This window comes from Natator depressus, chromosome 8 (assembly GCF_965152275.1).
Source record: "Natator depressus isolate rNatDep1 chromosome 8, rNatDep2.hap1, whole genome shotgun sequence".
Classification (NCBI taxonomy): Eukaryota; Metazoa; Chordata; order Testudines; family Cheloniidae; genus Natator; species Natator depressus.
In genome coordinates this window covers 80,552,308-80,564,682 of record NC_134241.1, presented here as the reverse complement: position 1 = coordinate 80,564,682, position 12,375 = coordinate 80,552,308, and positions in this window count along the sequence as shown.

Sequence of the window (12,375 nt, the reverse complement as noted above, 5' to 3'; positions counted from 1 at the left end):
CAAAACTGCGGCTTAGTCAGTCAGTCCCCTTAGTCAGCCTGTAGCGGTGCATGGAATTCTTCCATCCTAAGTGCAGGACTCTGCACTTGTCCTTGTTGAACCTCATCAGATTTCTTTTGGCCCAATCCTCCAACTTGTCTAGGTCACTCTGGACCCTATCCCTACCCTCCAGCATATCTACCTCTCCTCCCAATTTAGTGTCATCTGAAAACTTGTTGAGGGTGCAATCCATCCCATCGTCTAGATCATTAATGAAGTTTTTGAACAAAACCGGCCCCAGGACAGACCCCGGGGCACTCCGCTTGATACTGGCTGCAAACTAGACATTGAGTCATTGATTGCTACCCGTTGAGCCCAACGATCCCAGCTTTCTATCCACCTGATAGTCTATTCATCCAATCCATACTACTTTAACTTGCAGGCAAGAATACTGTGGGAGATTGTATCAAAAGCTTTGCTAAAGTCAAGGTATGTCATGTCCACTGCTTTCCCCATATCCACAGAGCCAATTATCTCATCATAGAAGGCAATCTGGTTGGTTAGGCATGGCTTGCCCTTGGTGAATCCATGTTGACTGTTCCTGATCACCTTCCTCTCTTCCAAATGCTTCAAAATGGATTCCTTGAGGACCTGCTCCATGATTTTTCCAGGGACTGAGGTGAGGCTAACAGGTATGCAGTTCCCCGGATTACCCTTCTTCCTTTTTTTTAGAGATGGGCACTATATTTGCCTTTTTCCAATTGTCCGGGACCTCCCCCAGTCGCCACAAGTTTTCAAAGATAATGGCCAATGGCTCTGAATTACATCAGCCAAGTCCCTGAGCACCCTCGGATGCATTGCATCCAGCCCCATTTACTTGTGCATGTCTAGCTTTTCTAAATAGTCCTTAACCTGTTCTTTCACCACTGAGGGCTGCTCACATCCTCCCCATACTGTGGTGCCCTGTGCAGCAGTCTGGGAGCTGACCTTGTCTGTGAGGACCGAGGCAAAAAAAGCATTGAGTACTTCAACTTTTTCCACATCATCTGTCACTAGGTTGCCTCCCCATTCAGTAAAGGGCTCACATTTTCCCTGACCACCTTCTTGTTGCTAACAAATCTCTGAAACCCTTCTTGTTACCCTTCACATCCCTTGCTAGCTGCAACGCCAATTGTGCTTTGGCCTTCCTCATTACTCAATATTGGCATGCTCAAAATTACGCTTTGGCCTTCCTCATTACTCAATATTGGCATGCTCGAGCAATATTTTTATACTCCTCTCTAGTCTTCTGTCCAAGTTTGCGCTTCTTGTAAGCTTCCTTTTTGTGTTTAAGCTCACCAAAGTTTTCTCTGTTAACCCAAGTTGGTCGCCTGCCGTATTTGCTATTCTTTCTGCACATCGGGATGGCTTGTTCTTGTGCCCTCAATAAGGCTTCTTTAAAATACAGCCAGCTTTCCTGGACTCCCTTCCCACTCATATTTGCCTCCCAGGGGATCCTGCCCACCAGTTCCCTGAGGGAGTCAAATCTGCTTTTCTGAAGTCCAGGTCTGTATTCTGCTATTCTCCTTTTTTCCTTTTGTCAGAATCCAGAACTCGACCATCTCATGATCACTGCTGCCCAGGTTGTCACCCACTTCTACTTCCCCTACCAATTCTTCCCTGTTTGTGAACAGCAGGTCAAGAGGAGAACAGCGCCTAGTTGGTTCCTCCAGCACTTGCACCAGCAAGTTGCCTCCAACATCTCTTCCTGGATTGTCTGTGCACTGTTGTATTGCTCTCCCAGCTGATGTCAGTGTGAACCAGGGTCTGTCATCTGGAAACTTCTGTTAGTTGTCCGAAGAAAACTTCATCTACATCATCCTCCTGGTCTGGTGGTCCTATAGCAGACGCTCACCCTTGTTTTCACCTCTAAAATTAACCCAAAGACTCTCAACAGGCTTTTCTCCAGTTTCATACTGGAGCTCTGAGCAATCCTACTGCTCTCTTACATACAGTACAACTCCTCCACTTTTTCTCCCCTGCCTGTCCTTCCTGAACAGTTTATACCCATCCATGACAGTGCTCCGGTCATGTGAATTTCCTCACCAAGTCTCTATTATTCCAGTCACATCATAGTTCCTTGACAGTCATCCCATCATGGAGTAGTTTGATGGAAATTAATTTCTGTGGAGAGCCACACCTATACGGCACCTTCCATAGGGTATCATGATTGATAGAGTCAAAGGCCTTGGTTAAGTCAATGAATGCCATGAAAAGTTCCTGGTGTTGCTCTCTGCACTTCTCCTGAATCTGTCTTGCCATGAAGATCATGTCAGTTGTGCTTCGTGATGACCTGAAGCCACACTGTGATTCCGGCAGAGTTCCTTGGCAAGGGAGAGAAGGCGGTTTAGTAGGATCCAGGCAAGGATCTTCCCTGCGATGGAGAGGAGGGCAATACCTCTGTAGTTCTTGCACAAAGATTTGACCCATTTCTTGACAAAAAAAATCACAAGACTCCAGGCCCAGAAGGCATCCCAGCTGAGATTTTTAAAGCTGGTGGAACAGTATTCCAATACAAACTTTGCCAACTGCTCGACAAAATCTGGACCTGCAAAGAAATTCCACCCAACTTTAAGAACGCCAAAATTGTTACAATATTCCTATAAATCTATAAGATGGTTAAAACACCTATAGAAAAGTTATTTTAGTGAATTCTGGAGGACTTTTTAAAAAGAATTTGAAACATAGTTGCATTCATTATTAAGACTTGTAACACCTTTGTGAGTCAATGAGTTAGTTCAAGACTGACTTTCTGTGAGTTTCTGTGACTTTATTTTACACTGCAGCCTATTTCTAAGAGCCTAAAGTTGTCCCCCTCCTCTTCCTTTTAGATTCAGCTGCAGAATCCCAACTGATTAACTAATTGTTATGTATCCCTTCTGCCAGGTGTGAAGTGCAGCAAAAAAGGGCCAGGTCAATCTTCTAGCAGTTTCCTTAAAGTTTTAACTATCACTAGCTTGAGCCCCCACCCAGAAACCTGGGAAACTATCTACCACCTAGGGGCATTCCTGAGGGACAATATATCCCCACTTACAAACACTGAGTACAAGGGTGAAAATCAAGAACTTCATTAAGGGGGTGGAAGGGGGAATAACAGAATAAAGCTGGGAAAATAAGCAATTAATAAATTTAACAAATTCTATGAGGCAAGACTCCTATCCCCCACAGTGCCTTAACATAGTCCCACTTGGTAACTTATCTGGCTCCATATTGGACATGAGCACAATGGATGAAAAGCTGTGAGTTAGGGGAAAGGTTGTGGAGGAGGGGGCTTGTTTACCAGAGTTTTGTTTACTCAAGCTCTAACATAAATGTCATAAAGACATTCATGCTTGAAATATCCTGTCCAGTATGAAATATATGTTCACTTTCCTGTTTAGATCTTCAAACACAATTCCACAGTGGGCTATCTTGCTATGTTGGCTTTAAAGCTGAATTTCTCTTTGTTTCCCCTGGAGAAACTAAGATCTGACATTGTCATGACAGAACTTCTTGAGGCACATTAGTACATACTACAATCCCTGTCTTTACCTGGATTTCAGTATCTGATCTTCTTGAAGCGGGGTCACTGGGGATAAGATGGCCACAAGACAAGTGAGGAAATATTTAATCCAGTTGCTAAATTATATAACACTGCCTTTTTGTACTTTCCCACCTCATAGAAATTAGAAATGCAAAAATAAAACAAAAACCCACAGAGGTTATTTTGTAAATCCCTCAGCCAATGCAAGACTGTTCCTAACCCCTAAAGTATTCTTATGCTTTGACTAGTCTAGTGTAAACAGACGCAGGAGATGGGGCTTCCATCACTTTCTTTAGGAGACTATTCTGCAATATAATAGACTTCGGTGTTGAGAGATTTTTCCTCATAGTCATTCAAAATTTTCTTTTTCTCAATATCCTCCTATTACTCATACACTCTACCGATGTATGCATACTTAGGGCCACTTTAAAAATTTCCTCTCCCTCCCATTCAGATGTTCATAGGTGGTTATCATGTCCTTCCCAATCATTGTTTGGAGACAAAATCCATATTTAGGGCCCAATTCAGCAAATGTTTGCAAAAGAAACTTCCTTTCTTGAGCAATTTCAGTGGGACTACCCACTTGAGTAAGAATTTGCAGACTTACCCTTAGTTCCTTTAAACTTTCCTCAAAAATAAGGTTTTCTTGCTCTTTAGTTATTGTGCTCCTCTCAATATCCTCTGATTTATCAGCATCTTGCTGGTACTGGGGCTCTCAAAATATTTTGAGTTAGTCTACATTCATATGTATTATAAGTGTAAACAATTGTTTTCCCAGCTGCTAGTGTGTGTTTTTGGACACTCATGTACATTTTTTGTAGTACAAACAAGTAAATACTGACAGTAGATAGCTGTAATGTACCCTTATCTTAGACCTTGTTTGTTAAATGTGATATTCATGTGCAAAGTGATTGGGCCGAATACTATGCACATGCATTATGAATGTATCAAATATTTTCATTCAAATGCACTAATTGCCCTATACATAAAGTAATGAAAATAGTTCCCATTAGCCTTTACTGGTGTTTCCTTAAAGTACCTTTTAACATACTTTAAAGAAATTTGTGCTTTTCATGGTTCAATTATTGTCATGGCAAATATCCAGACTGGTGAATAAGGACAATAAAATACCCTATAAGAAGTTAGAGGTCCCTGAGCACTTTTATTATACTGTACACACTGGAATCAGTGAAAGAGTTTTTAGATACTATAGTCTGTGATACCATCTGGTTTGTTCCATGTTGAACAAAGAGCCATTTTTATATTTGTACTTTGCCCCTTATTGCAGGGGATTATTTATTTTGCTCTAGCTAAAGTGGTGTCAGCACTTCCTTTATTAAACCCATTATAAAAAACAGAAGAGAGAGCAGAGAGTCATCAACTGTCTATAGTGGGTGAGATCAGAGTAGCTGGGGGAGATTATTCCTGGGACAGCTATGCACATTAACCTGAGTGAATTTTGCAGCTCTGGTAACTTAATCTGAACTTCAACAAATAGATTTAACAAATGTAATTAATGTCTTCATTTAAGACCTGTCTTAAATGGGCTTTGGATCAATGGGAATCTTTCCACTGATTTCAATGAGTTTGGGCTTATGGCTTTACTAACTAGTCACATAATGTGCTTTTATAATTGGGAACACCTCTCACAAGCGCCAGGCACTGGGTGATATGTGGGAGGATGAGAGAAGGCAGCCTCCAGAACATATGAGGAACCTCTGTGCAGACTCATTCCTTGTAGTCCTCCGTAACATCAGTGTGCCCTATTGTGGTGTGAGTATTAGAGGATCTATACAATGGCAAACCTTCTGGCCTCACTACTGTCCTATCTTTCATGTTGTTCCACATGGAGCCCCACAGCTCTCCACTTGGTGTGCTCCCCTCGAATCCCAGTTTTGCCAACGTTCACAAAGCCAGCATGAGCCTTATTAACTTTGTTGTTTTAAAGCCCCAGACGCTGTGAAGAACAGATTGCAGTTTTCCATTAAACAAGTAAGATTTTTGCACTTATGCTTGCAGAGAAAAGCTTGAAAATGTGAACAGAGTGCACCACAAAGGCTACAAAACCTATAAGCAAAGAAAGACACCCCGCCCCTCTGCAAATTATTATTTAAGAGAAAACCATGATTTTTGAATGTTTGGGATTTACAGTACTTAAATCCTTACCCACTCCATATGGCAGAACAACACTGGCTCTGTTATTAGGGGTCTTCAACCACAACAGAGAAGGGGCATAGATTTGCCTATTCCGAGTGAGAAGCAATTAATTCATGCAAATTCATCTGAAGAACGGTTCTCGGCACAGGAAACATTCTTAGCCCGCTGGCATTTACCTTTGCATTCCCTCACCAACTAATATATTTTAATATTTGTTTGTAATGTACAATAATGGCCAAGCCATCCAGAATGCATGAAGTTGTGGAGTCAAGTTGTCAGCATGAGCATCCAATGGTATTTTTTTCCTGGGTTCTAATAAAGATTTTCTTTGCACTTCTACAAAATCTTTCATCCATTAGTCTCAAAGTGGCTTGCAAATAATTAATCCATTAAGGTTCTGAAGTAAGCAGGTGGTATTACACCTATTTTATAGATGAGTCATCTAAGGCACAGACCTGGGAATAGAAATCAGGATCCCTGTTCTGTGCCCCATCATCTAATCAATCCAAGACAATTCCCCCTTAAAATATGTCACATGATGATGATGATGAAACATTGCAGGAAGCAGTTTTGCCAACTTTCATGTTTTTATCATGAGTCTTGTAAAACTGGTGTTTTGTTCTCAAAGCCCCAGCGCCTGGAGTCTTGCAATTATATTAGTCTCGGTTTACATTTATTGAAACAAAATGAAAAACTATGTTTCATGGTTGCCAAGAAAAGCTTTCAAATTTTACCCAAATGCATTCTAAAAATTCAGAAACCAGAAGGTAAATGAAAAGAACCCAGTATTTATTCTTTTTTAAAATCTCATGATGTTTAAGCCAATCTCATGATTTTAGGGGATCAGATTCATGATTTGTGAATTTTTGAGCTTGGCAATTCTAGAAAGAAAGTTGCTTTTGCTTTTTCTAATACTAAGGAAGAAATTGTATTAGAATAAGGAAAACAGTATCATCCTTAAAGCTTCGGTCTCTCTCTCCATTGTCATTTCTACTTAAAACAGTCACAGCCTCTCTTGCCTGGCTTTCTGCTGCTTAGTTAAAGAAATAAAAGGCAGTTATTTACATCTCCCCTCCTCTTGTTCTGGATAGATTATCTTTAAACAAGAATTATTATTTATGTAACAGTTATAGTGGCTGAGAGAGTATTTCTTAGTACACACCAACCCCTAAAGAGTACTCCTGCATAATACCTGCCCCAGCTGCCTCCTACCTGACGTCCTGCTCCCATTTTTAAATAGTTCATAATAGATGTCTGAAAACGCTCTTCTCTACTTCCACAGTGCAAACTAACAATCATGGACTTTCAGTCATTTCTATTAATTAGTGCTGTGTTGCTAATGCTTGACAAGAAATATTGCCTTTTCTGGTAGAGTCAGCAGCAATTGCCAGAATCAGTGCTATCACACTTCAGAACAGGTGTTCCCAGGGACAGTACAATATTGGGAGAACAATATATTTAGCAATCTTATTTGGTGACTATGAAATGGGAGGAATGCACATTTTCTCATTTGCCAGGTAGGCAAGCACACTATCTAGAGGCATCGCTGATTGTTTTCTGTATAATGTTTCATGAAGAATAAAAACCCAGTTATGTATATGGTCTCTGAAGAGGCTTCTCCACAACCACAACTCCTGAATTTTTTTTCTGATGTTACTTTGTGCGCTCTTCACAGTTCAAATCCAGATACGACTATTCCTCAAGATATTTCCATTTTTAACATTTCTAACCAGCCATTTTCCCTATGGAGCTTTTAGCCTTAAAGCAGTTTCTATTTTGCTTTAGACTATTAGCATAACCAAAAACATTATTTTAGAAATGCAAAAATATTGTGTTAAATGCTTCTTTTACAAAATGTTTTGATGTGGGGGGAAAAGCATCTACTCTGAGTGGCAAAAACACATTTTAAAAATACATAAATATATGTGTAAACTTTAAAAATACATTATTTACCCCATAGACTATAAATATAAAGTTGCAAATCTTAAACCCCTGTTGTTGATGGCCACCTAAAATGGAAATTCTGTTGAAATAGTACAGAATTCACAAAAGTGTTGCAAAGCTAAATTGCCTAATGTATGTAAAAAGCTTTGATATCTTCAGAGGGATGCTGCTACAGGATGCAAAATATAACAGGAGCCATTACTGCTGGTACAGATTAGAGCAGCGTCAAGGCTACTTTAACTCATGCTAAGGACTGATCGGGCCCCTGGCAACCCTTGGGCTTGAAGGAGCAGTAAGCTGGAATACAACCACCTTTTGCCTCCCCATTGGCTACCTACCAAGCATATTAAACCAGACATGAAGATCAGGGCTTAAATTTCTTTTCTCTTTTGTGGTTATTTGTCCAATCTAACCCACTTACGAAGCATCTGCTTTGTGAAAACTGAACAAACTAAAAACCAATACCAATCGCAGCCTCCTTGTTCAAATGCTGGGCTCTGTCAACACACTGAGGGCACGGCTACACTTGCAGATGTAGAGCGCTTTGAGTCAAACCCGCCTTCGTAGAGCGCAGTAGGGAAAGCGCTGCAGTCTGTCCACACTGACAGCTGCAAGCGCACTGGCGTGGCCACATTTGTGGCACTTGCAGCGGCATTGGGAGCGGTGCATTATGGGCAGCTATCCCACAGAGCACCCCTTCCCATTCTGGTGCTGTGGCTTGTGGGAAGAGGGCGGGGAGTGTGGGGCATTCTGGGTCCTGTCCCAATGCCCTGTGATGCATCAGTTCGCATCCCAGCAATCCCTGTGCTTCCATCCACATTTGGCGCCATCTTTCAACATTTTTTGAACTGCGCATTCTGTCTTCCCTTTCGGTCTGCGGGAATGGAGCCCAAACTGCTGAGGAGTGTGCTGACGAGTCTCGCCACCACGTCACGTTTGGCAGTCGAGTTATTCCTTATGATCCAAAGTGGCAGTGAGGGCTCTGACGATGATATCGACTCGAGTAATGCCTATGACACGAGTTTGCTTGTGGCATTCACGGACATGCTCACCACCGTGGAACGCAGCTCTGGGGCTCGGGAAACGAGCACTGAGTGGTGGGATCACATCGTCACGCAAGTCTGGGATGACGAGCAGTGGCTGCAGAACTTTCGGATGAGAAAAGCCACTTTCATGGGACTGTGTGAGGAGCTTGCCCCCACCCTGCGGCGCAAGGACACGAGATTGAGAGCTGCCCTGATGGTGGAGAAGCGGGTGGCTATTGCAGTCTGGAAGCTGGCAACTCCAGCCCACTACCGATCGGTCGCTAACCAGTTTGGAATGGGAAAGTCAAGTGTTGGAATCGTGTTGATGCAAGTTTGCAGGGCCATTAATCGCATCCTGCTCAGAAGAACCATGACTCTGGGTAACGTGCATGACATTGTGGATGGCTTTGCATAAATGGGTTTCCCTAACTGCGGAGGGGCGATAGATGGCACACACATGCCAATTCTGGCACCAGCCCCCCTAGCCTCCAAGTACGTTAATCAGAAGGGGTATTTCTCTATGGTTCTCCAGGTGCTTATGGATCACCTCGGGCATTTCATTGACATTAATGCAGGCTGGCCCGGAAAGGTGCATGATCCACGCATCTTTCGGAACACTGGCCTGTTCAGGAAGTTGCAAGCTGGGATTTTTTTCCCAGACCAGAAGAGCACTGTAGGGGAAGTCGAAATGCCCACTGTGATCCTTGGAGACCCCACTTACCCTTTAATGCCGTGGCTCATGAAACCCTACACAGGGAGCCTTGACAGCAGCAAGGAGCGGTTCAACAACAGGCTGAGCTGGTGCGGAATGACTGTGGAGTGTGCTTTTGGCCATTTAAAGGGCTGCTGGCACTTTCTGTATGGGAAGCTGGACCTGGCCAATAACAGCATCCCCGCAGTTATATCCGCATGCTGTACCCTCCATAACATTTGTGAAGGGAAGAGTGAAAGATTCACTTTTAGGCATGGAACTTGGAGGTTCAACACCTGGAGGCTGAATTTGAACAGCTAGAGAGCAGGGCTATTAGAGGGGCCCAGTGAGGGGCTGCAAGGATTAGGGATGCCTTGAGGGAGCAATTTGAGGCTGAAAGCCACCAGTAATGTCTGGTGCCCTGCATGGGAGTGAAGTGCAGTGGTTCCAATGTCAGTAGGAATCTGTGTTTGCTACGCTGACTTGCAGTGCCTGTTTCTTTCCTGGGCTAAGGTATCTTTTATTTTATGCAATAATAAAGAATGTTTTCAAAGCCAAAAAATCTATTTATTGAAAAGAAAATTAATTTATTCTCTATGTATATAAATCTCCCCACTGTATTTTCCACTGGATGTATCCGATGAGGTGAGCTGTAGATCACGAAAGCTTATGCTCAAATAAATTTGTTAGTCTTTAAGGTGCCACAAGTACTCCTTTTCTTCCTGTTATCATACTCAGCCTTCCTGTCTGGAGTGCTGTGCAATGAATGCTGCACTTCAGGAAGGCTATACTGCATGGTGATGGGGGTTGAGTGCAGTGGGTAAGGGTCATAGTTTTCAGGGCTGGGTGGTGAAGCTACAGGTGTTGGAGGCAGCTGGTGGCGGTAAGAACCCGGATGTTGGGGAAAGTTGAGGGCAGGGCAGGAGAGTTCAAAGTGATGACTAGAGTGGCTAGAACAGACATTGTGGGACACTTCAGACTAGGGCATCCACACTGGCACCGCGGCGCTCCAGTGGGGGTGCAGCAAACATTATTCCACTCGCTGAAGTGGAGTACCAGGAGCACTGTAGCCGCGGAGTCAGAGCGCTCTACATGTCTTGCCAGTGTGGACGGGTAGTGAGCTAGTGCGCCCGGGGCTCCTTTATTGTGCTGTAACTCGCAAGTGTAGCCAAGCCCTAACTTGCACCACTTTAGTTCAGCTAGCCAGTGCAAACCGCTCTGTGGATGCTCTTAAATCAGTTTAGAAAAAGGTAATATTGATATAGCTTAAGTCAGCAGAATATCAACTTAAACTAAATCAGCGTACGCCTTTTCTGAACTGATTTATTAGTGTCCTTGGAGACTAGGTTAACTAAAGTTTGACACTAGTTTAACTAAACTTTTGGGCAGTTAAGTCTTCAGTGTTACAGAGCTTTCTGCGTTTGTTGCTTGTAACAAGATTCTTTTCACACTTGTGACATATTGCTTCTCCTATAGTTACAGTTTGTAACATTTAATGTATGTGAAATGTTCAAATATTTTAAGCCCTTTTCATGCAAGAAACAAGCTTTTTTAGTTTACTGGGAAGCAGTGATTAACTGTAAATATTGCAATTCTACTTTCAGTGTACAGTCCTTTTATTTGTGCGTGTTTATTTTCAGACTGATAATAGCCTCTATGCACAGTTCCCATGCAGATTATTACTCTTAAGAACTGCATGCTGGGGTTCTGCCTGGGGCTGGTCTCTCCAGCATACTGATACATAGACTGTTACCGACTGCTGCTCTGTGTGGAGTTTGTCACAGCAGTTGTGCTTGATCTTTGCCCCATTTTAAACTGCCTCAAGAGATATTGGCAAGTCTGCTGAGTCAGTCTTCTTGATTTAAGTCTTACTTTTTGTTTTAAGACTTCCAGCACATGAAATCGTTCCTAAAAAGTACATTGTGATTAGTATGTGAAGGAGCATGTAAAGGTAGGAGAGAGCAGTCCCTAAAATGGAAGCTAGTTGATGAAGGTTTACATGGGATGCTGAAGTCGATTCATTACTTGCTTTAAATCTACAATTCTCCACTTCCCCATGAGGAACACACTCGGAAGGATTTTTGTGGCAAGATCAAGTGGCATGGCAAAGTGTTCTGCTCAATAGGATATGGCCCCAGCAGAAGAAACTTCATAAAGTTGTACTGTTTCACTCCACTCAGCATTACCCAGCAGTGGCAGTCTCAGCAATTCTGCCACTCAAAAGTTTGACGACATTTAGCTTTGGAGAAATCTAGCACAGCTTACTTCAGTTCAAATCCAGCTACAGGCATTACAGTCCATGGCACATTTCTACCTTAATGGAACCCTATAAGTTATTATGATCTGTTTATCTGATTACTGGGGGGAAAAACATTCTGGTCTGATCTTGCAGATATAGTTTTTATGCAGCTAACTTGCCTATGAACTGGTTAGCATGGAAGGTCAGCTTCAGCTCCACATTGCTCCAGCATTTATAGTCTCCAATTTTCAGATGTGGGAATCTTTTATTTTATTTATTCATCTTGTTTCCTACTCTGACCAGAGAATCCCTCCCACCAACTGCTTCTTTTCCATTAATTCTAATTATTTCAGGGAATGCTACCCAAATACCCTACAACAACAACAAACATTAAAGAGGCAGGCCATGTCCAGTACATTTCCAAAATCAAACTCCGTCTCAATATCTTTATACTCTTCTCATGCTGCATGTTCTTTTACTAGTGATTTTAACAAGCTGCTTGCAATATTTTTCACAACTGAGATTTTCCTTTCCCAGTTACGTTCTTCTCAAATTTTATTTTATCAACCAAAAATAAACTTCTAATGTTTCTGCAGCCTTGACAACTACCATGTCTTTTTTTCTCATGCAAAAATTCAGATGGCTCTATTTATAGTCCTTTAAGTTTTTTAAAGGTTCCTATAAATTCTTAGTAAGATATTCACTAATGACCTATGCTTGCCAGGGCTGGGAGGGATAGCTCAGTGGTTTGAGCATTGGCCTACTAAACCCAGGGTTG